Below are 7,726 nucleotides of genomic sequence, written 5' to 3'. Positions count from 1 at the left end.
GGAACGTCAAGTAAAATGTAAACGCAACATAAAAGCAAACGGCACAAACACTACTGTTACGCAAACGGCACGTAAACTTAAGCCATAAACGGACTGGAACATCCGGCCGGCATGACGCGTGGAGGAAGAGGAGGAGCCACGTAGAGTCCGGACCTGACTCCCCCCCCCCCCCCCCCCCCCCGCCGCGTCCGTGTGCCAGATGCCGCGAATGCTGCTGCCCCTGTCGCCACTATCCCACCTCGTACACTGAATGTCCCCTGCCGTTACAGGGGGGCCGACCTCTCTGATCCGCAACCAGGGTGTATTGAGAGCAGGAGGGGATCAGCCCTCCCGCGTGGTGAGCGCCGCATCGGTGCGCCAGAACGTTCCTGCCGCTGGTCGGTCCTGTGCAGCCGAGGGGACACATGCACTCAAGCAGAGGCGGAGACGATCGTCGCTGATCACATTTTTGGAACCGGAGGTAGGCGAACAGGAAGGCGAATATGAGGGTGTCGTGGCCGGAGACGGACCTGAGTGTGGACCGCTGAACTGGATGTGACATCGCCCCGCTGAACTCCACACGCTTAAGCAGGCACCATGTTTCAACTATGCATACCTGGATGGTCCTTTTTGCAGTCAGCAACCCCCTGCCGGGGGTGCTAAAGGTATCTGTGTATCGCAGGGACACTGCTCCCAGAAGGTGGCACTCTATAGCTTGCTGGCTATGGTAATTTGCTTGTCTTTAACCAACTAACATCTCTGCGCTGGGTGATAGAACTGCAATTCGGTTACACTGCATTAACCCTTCTAGTGATGCCATGGTGCTTATTTATTGATTTATCTGCCTGATTAACTCTTTGAATCTTTTGCCCTAACGCTTCGGACTTGGGACTAATTGCATGAACTATCTGTTGCTCCCCCGCCTGCCAGCGGTATCATCTTTAAAATAACTAACATTACTGTCCAACATTATCGGACAGTGTATAACCAACTAACAATTCTGCTTTGGGTGATAGAAGTGCAATTCGGCTACATTGTATTAACCTATTTAATGATGCCATGGTGTTTATTTATTTATTGACCTATCTGCCTGATTTACTCTCTGCGCCGTTTGCCCTAACGCTCTGGTCGCTGGACCAATTGCATGAATTAACTTTTGCTTCCCCGCTTGTCAGTGGTATCATCTCTGAAATTACTAACATTATTGTCCGACATTTTTTCTCCGAACTGTTTGCCCTACGCTCTGCTTTTTGGACTAATTGCATGAACTATCTTTTGCTTCCCCGCTTGTCAGTGGTATCATCTCTGAAATTTATAACATTACTGTCCAACATTATCTTGGGGTTTTTGCGGGCTTGTCTAGTATGTTCATAATTCTTTGTCTGGTCATTTAGAGAGTATTGTGCTATTGGAGTTTTGTGAGGTATCTTTTAAGGTTTTGTTGAAATGCCACCGAAAAATTCGGGCCGGAAATCCGGCGGGGGAGGAGGCTCTCCTAAGGAGGGGAAAGAACGTGGTGGCAGTAAAAATGACTCTACTGGGAAGCTGGAGAAACTATGGAGCTCCCCTATAGTTAAAACTCGCCAAACTGGTAAGGCAGGTAATCCCCTCCCCACTGTGCCTTCCGATATACATGAAAGGCCCCCGCAGGAGGGCGAGTCGGAACACTCTGAGGACTCTAATACACCAATTTGGATAGAGATACTGGCGACTGTCCAAAAGACCAGTGTGACAGTGGAGGGGTTAGATAAACAGGTGGCGGCCCTTTCCTCCGATATAGCCCTGGTTAAGGAGGATATCTCTAAAACTAGGGAAAAGGTCTCCATGGTGGTCGCTCAGGTAAAAAGCCTTGAGGGAGAGACCAAGAGTTTAAGGAAGGAGGTTGGCGCACTGTCTAAGGCTCAAATGTCCCTTCGGGACAAAGTAACGGATTTGGAGGATCGATCTAGACGCTCCAACCTCCGTATTATAGGCCTTCCAGAAGAAGTAGGGGAGAATTCCCTTTCAAAATGGATCCAGGGTTGGTTAATAGAGCAGGTGGGCACAGAGTCCTTATCATCTGTCTTTATGATAGAAAGAGCCCACCGTGTCCCCAGTAAACCTCCTATTCCAGGGGCCTTACCCAGGGCCATACTTGCTAAAGTACTCTGCTCACAAGACCGTGATGCTATTATTAGATGCTCCCGCTCTAGGCAGGACATGATGTATAATGGGGTAAAAATCTTTATTTTTCCGGACTATTCACAGGCTACGCAACAAAAGCGAACCAAATTTAAAGATGTAAAGTCGCGCCTGAAGGAGGCAGGCCTAAAATTTTCACTGTTATATCCAGCAAGACTGAGAGTGATTCATAATGAACAAACTGTTTTCTTTGATAATTCCATAGACGCCTCTGAGTGGCTGGAATCTAAGGGTTTCTAGGTGGTGCATTGGTAGGTGGGGGTAGCTTAGATTTTCTGGAAGTTTATAATTTAGAGCACGCGGACGTGGGACGGGCAGGGGGGACGGGGATGTAGGAGGTTAGAGGCCTGTTCAAAGTGATGGGCCAAGAAGGGGTCAAGGTAGGGGGAGGGGGGGATGGGGGGGTGGTGGGGGAGGGCAACTGCCGTGGGGAATATATTATTGTTTTATTTGTTACCATCCTCGATTTCTGCTTCTGCTTCGCTAAAAAATGGTTACGCAAATTTTTTGCTGGAACGTAAGGGGGCTGAATGACCGCCGAAAGCGGTGCATGGTTAACGATGTGGTGACTCGACATCTTCCGGGGATTATTTGTTTAACAGAGACACATTTAACTCACGATACGATTGGTTGGCTAGATAGACGCTGGGCTTCTATGTCATTTCACTCATACGGGTCCGCATTTTCCAGGGGGGTCTCGGTCATTATTCATCAGAAGGTTGATATTAAGATTTTATCACAAAAGATTGACCGGCAGGGAAGGTATATTTTTTTGTATTGTGTATTAAATCAGGTACAGTGCATTCTCGCATTTGTATATCTTCCTCCCCCATTTTCGTTTCAGGTATTGAATGCCTTAGTTAATTTTGTTATCGATAGGGAGGACAGCCCAATGATGATCATAGGGGACTTCAATACAGTGCTGGATCCCGCGCAGGACAGACGCAATATGCGAGGCTCTGGCCCTCAGAATCAACGGGGATCCTCTGGATTGAGATCTTTTTGTGAGAACTTGGGCCTGAGGGATGCCTGGAGGATTAAATGTTTAGATAGACCTGCCTTCTCCTGCTTTAACCGCACTCATTCCACATTATCCAGGATCGATATGTGTTTGGCCAATGATGCTTTCTTGGGATTCATAGTGAAGATTAAATATGAATCTATTGTAGTTTCTGATCATGGACCCATCTCCCTTCAGATAAGGACAGAGCGGGGCCCATATCTAGATAAGAAGAGCTTTTTTAGGCTCAATCCTCATTGGCTTTCAGTCTTGGATAATGATGAAAAGGTTATAAATTTGGTTGAGGAATTCTGGAGGAATAATGCTCCCGAGAGGGACCCGGGCTTAGCTTGGGATGCGCTCAAGGCCTTTCTCCGAGGCCTGCTCTTTTCGGAAATCGAGTGGGCCAAAAAGAAGTTTAGATTGAGAGAAAATATTTTAAAGAAAAATTTGGCCACTACACAAGAGGCGTGGGCGGTGTCAGCTACAATGGAAGATAGGGAAAGATTTCTCGAAGCACAGACTGCATACAACTCTTATGCGTCCGAGAGGGCGCAACACAAAATTTTTTTTGCTGGGCAAAAAAATTATGCCGAGAGAGGGAGACCAGGTAAAATACTCGCGAATCTTCTCAAAAAGAGAAATAATCATAACGGGATTCATTTGATTATAAATGCGACAGGAGAGAAGATACAAGGTCAGGGGGCAATTTTGGAGAACTTTCGGCTTTTTTATCAGTCGCTATATAACTCAGAAGTAGTGTTTTCAGATACTCAATTGGAGAATTATCTGGAATCAGTCTCGTTTCCCTCTTTGTCAGCGGAGCAAAGTGCCACTTTGAACCACCCCATAAGGGCCAAGGAGATTATGGAGGCGATAAACAACTCCTCGGGGGATTCTGCTCCAGGGTTAGATGGCCTGCCAATGGCATTTTATAAACATTATAGTAAGATGCTTTCTCCTATTTTAGAAACGGTTTATTCAGCAGCTCTCACTGCAGGGACAGTCTATGGATCAATGACGGAAGCCGCTATAGTGCTGTTCCTCAAAAAGGATAAAAACGAGTCAGAGATGGGTTCTTATAGACCCATCTCTCTGTTGAACTCGGATGTCAAGATCCTGGCCAAGATCCTTGCGACGAGGCTTAAGAAGGTTATCTCTTTTATTATCCATCCTGATCAAAATGGTTTTATTCCGGCCCGGGGGACAGCCTACAATCTTCATAGACTGTTCTCCGATATGCAATTGGGGGTAGGGGAGGACCGCTCCATTCTGTCTTTAGACGCTACTAAAGCGTTCGACAGGGTGGAGTGGCCCTTCCTATGGAGGGTGCTAGAAAGATTTGGGATCGGAAGGGAATTTATAGATTGGATAAAAACAATGTACCATTCCCCAAGTGCACGAATGTGCATAAATGGAATTTACTCAGAGCCATTTCGGTTATATAGAGGTACCAGACAAGGCTGCCCCCTCTCCCCCCTTCTATTTGCCCTCTTCGTAGAGCCTTTAGCAATTAAAATCCGCGAAGCAGAATGGATTAAGGGATGGGGTTGTGGAGGGGTAGCAGAAAAAATATCACTTTACGCCGACGATATCCTGCTGACTATTCAGAATACAGGTAGCTCAATACATGACGTGATACACTTGGTAAACGAATTTGGCTCTTTCTCAGGTCTGAGTATCAACTGGGAAAAATCCATTCTCCTCCCTTTAGATAGTATTGTTCAGGAGAGAGGGGTTCTGGTTAAGGTCCTCAGGAGAGATGAATCATTTAAATACCTGGGGATTTATGTCTCAGCGGATCTGGGACGCTTCGCTGAGTTAAATATTATCCCGCTTATCACTAAAATTAGACACAGTATTAATGGCTGGCTTAAAATGCCCCTTTCCAGAGCAGACAGGGTAGGGATTGTAAAAATGATTCTACTCCCGCAGCTATTTTACCCTCTTTCGGTCTCCCCGGTCTGGCTACCCAATAGACTATTCAGATTAATGGAAGGATTAATTAGGGATTTAATTTGGGGGGAAAAATGCCCCAGGATTGCGCTGGCGTCTCTCTATTGCCCAACAGAAAAAGGGGGGCTGGGGGTGCCATATTTTTTCGGGTATTTTATCGCAGCCCAACTTGCATTCTTGATTACAAGGAGGGAGTGTAGCGCCTTTGCGAAATTATTACAAATAAGCGAGGTTACTAGGGATTCAATTTTTAGTCTTTTGGATAGTGGGGAACTTGGGCACGATAGATATAGAGGCACGTATATGGGGAAATTGTTGGATAAGAGTTGGATTGCGTTCAAGAAAATTAGAGGTATTCGAGGGATATTTAATTTCACACCAATATGGGGGAATTATTATTTTGAAGAGTTTAGGTCCATTCCGGATAGCAGATATTGGATGATAAGGGGGGTAAAATTTTTCACACAATGCACGAATTTAGATAATTCACGGAATTTATCAGACTTTTGCACATTAAACAGAAGAGTTGATATATGTTTTTTAATATTTTTTTAACTACAGCACGCATATAACTCGGTTGAGGACAAAAACAGGTTTAAAGTATGCACAGATGCAGGGGTAGAATTTTTATTGGGATCTTCCACTGGGAATAAGGTGGTAGCACATGTGTATAGATATTTGATTCAAGGTCTCGCAGAGGGAGTTATCCATCCTTGTAAAAGAAAGTGGCAGGAACATGTGGGTGCTCTATCGGAGGCGGATTGGGAAAAATGCTATAGGAGTATTGGGCTGTCCTCCCTCTCCTGGAATCATAGAATGATACAATTTAACTTCGTGCACCAACTGTATTATTCCCCGTATAGTTTATTAAGAATGAAACTTAGAGACAATGGGTGCTGTCTACGGTGCAACCTGGAGAATGCGGATTTCGTTCATGTGTCCTTTTTATGTAATAAAGTATATGTCTACTGGTCTCGGGTATTCTTGTATTTAGAAGAAATGTTTAAAGTAAAATTACCCCGTACTGTCCGGGTTGCTCTGCTTAGCCTTCACCAGCTTGGTAATAGGGAAAGGGGGAAAAAGTTGGTAATTAACAAGGTTCTCCTGTTGGCAAGAGTGGTTATTGCACGAAAGTGGGGGAGTCCGACTGCCCCGTCCCCGGAAGAATTTTTAGGAGAAGTGGAGAAGTGCAAAAAATTCGAAAGATTGATGGCAGTTAAGGGAGGACACTTGGAGAAATGGAAAAAGATCTGGTGTATAGAGACTAAGAACTAGAGGAAGACAGTAAGATAGTAAAAGATCAGGTGTAGGGACATCAGAGTATGTCACTTCCTTCTTTCCTCACGGCAGGGGGGATGGGTAGGTGGGTGGGAGGGATGGATGTGGGGATTTCGGGGTGGTCAATTGGGTCGCAAGCTCTTTATTTTGTTATTCTATGACCGCAAAATGAAAATTTTAATATATAATGCTTTGTAACCCACGATATCAATGTAAATTTATTGCTATTCTTATAATAAAAAAATTATTAAAAAAAAAAAAAAAAAAAAAAAACTTAAGCCATAAACACATTGCCAACGCCACATAAACGTGAAGCAAACATTATGCAGATGCCTTGTAACCACACAAGTGCGACAAACGCAAATGAAACGTAAACATAAGTGTAAACGTGATGCAAACGGCACGATGTGACTAATGCGCAATGTGCAAATGTGACTAAAGCGCAATGTTAACGAAAACAACGCAAATGCCACATAAACACAAATACTATGCAAATGCCACAAAAACCACAAATGCAGTGTAAGCTACGGGATTTGCGCAGCTTCGGCAGGTATCTTAACAGGTGTCTGCGCTGGGATTGTGTCGCAAGCAATTGGTTTTTGGGGTAGCTGCGTTGGCTTTCATGTGACAGAAATTGGTCGATTTAAGATTAAAATTGTGTCGCAAGACAATGCACTTACATACGCCAGAAAGAAGATGGTAAACTCCGGACCTGAGCGGGGAAGCGACACGTGCAGGATATCGGGTGCACAAGCTTGGTGAATCTCAGCAGAGTGCATTATCATCAGACAATGCACTTTCAGTGAACTCCGCGGACCAGGTAAGTAAATGTGCCCCCCCCATGTAAATGTAATGTAAATACTTTTACCTTATTTTTGTGTTCATATCAATTTAATGGTAACATTGGGGCACATTTACTTACCCGGTCCAGTCGCGATCCAGCGGCGCGTTCTCTGCTCTGGATTCGGGTCCGGCCGGGATTTATGAATGTAGTTCTTCCGCCGTCCACCAGGTGGCGCTGCTGCGCTGAAAGTCATCTCATCGCGCCGGAATGCACCACCTCGGACCAGGTGAAGGTAAGCGCTCCCCAAGCGACACTTTTTCGGTTTTTAAATGCGGCGGTTTTTCCGAATACGTCGGGTTTTCGTTCGGCCACGCCCCCCGATTTCCGTCGCGCGCATGCCGGCGCCGATGCGCCACAATCCAATCGCGTGCGCCACAATCCCGGGGCAATTCAGGTACAATCGGCGCAAATCGGAAATATTCGGGTAACACGTCGGGAAAACGCGACTCGGGCCCTTAGTAAATGACCCCCATTGTGTCTGCATTTAC

This window comes from Engystomops pustulosus, chromosome 2, assembly GCF_040894005.1.
Source record: "Engystomops pustulosus chromosome 2, aEngPut4.maternal, whole genome shotgun sequence".
Taxonomy (NCBI): domain Eukaryota; kingdom Metazoa; phylum Chordata; class Amphibia; order Anura; family Leptodactylidae; genus Engystomops; species Engystomops pustulosus.
The sequence above is the reverse complement of the archived record's forward strand: the minus strand, read 5'-3'. Positions refer to the sequence as shown.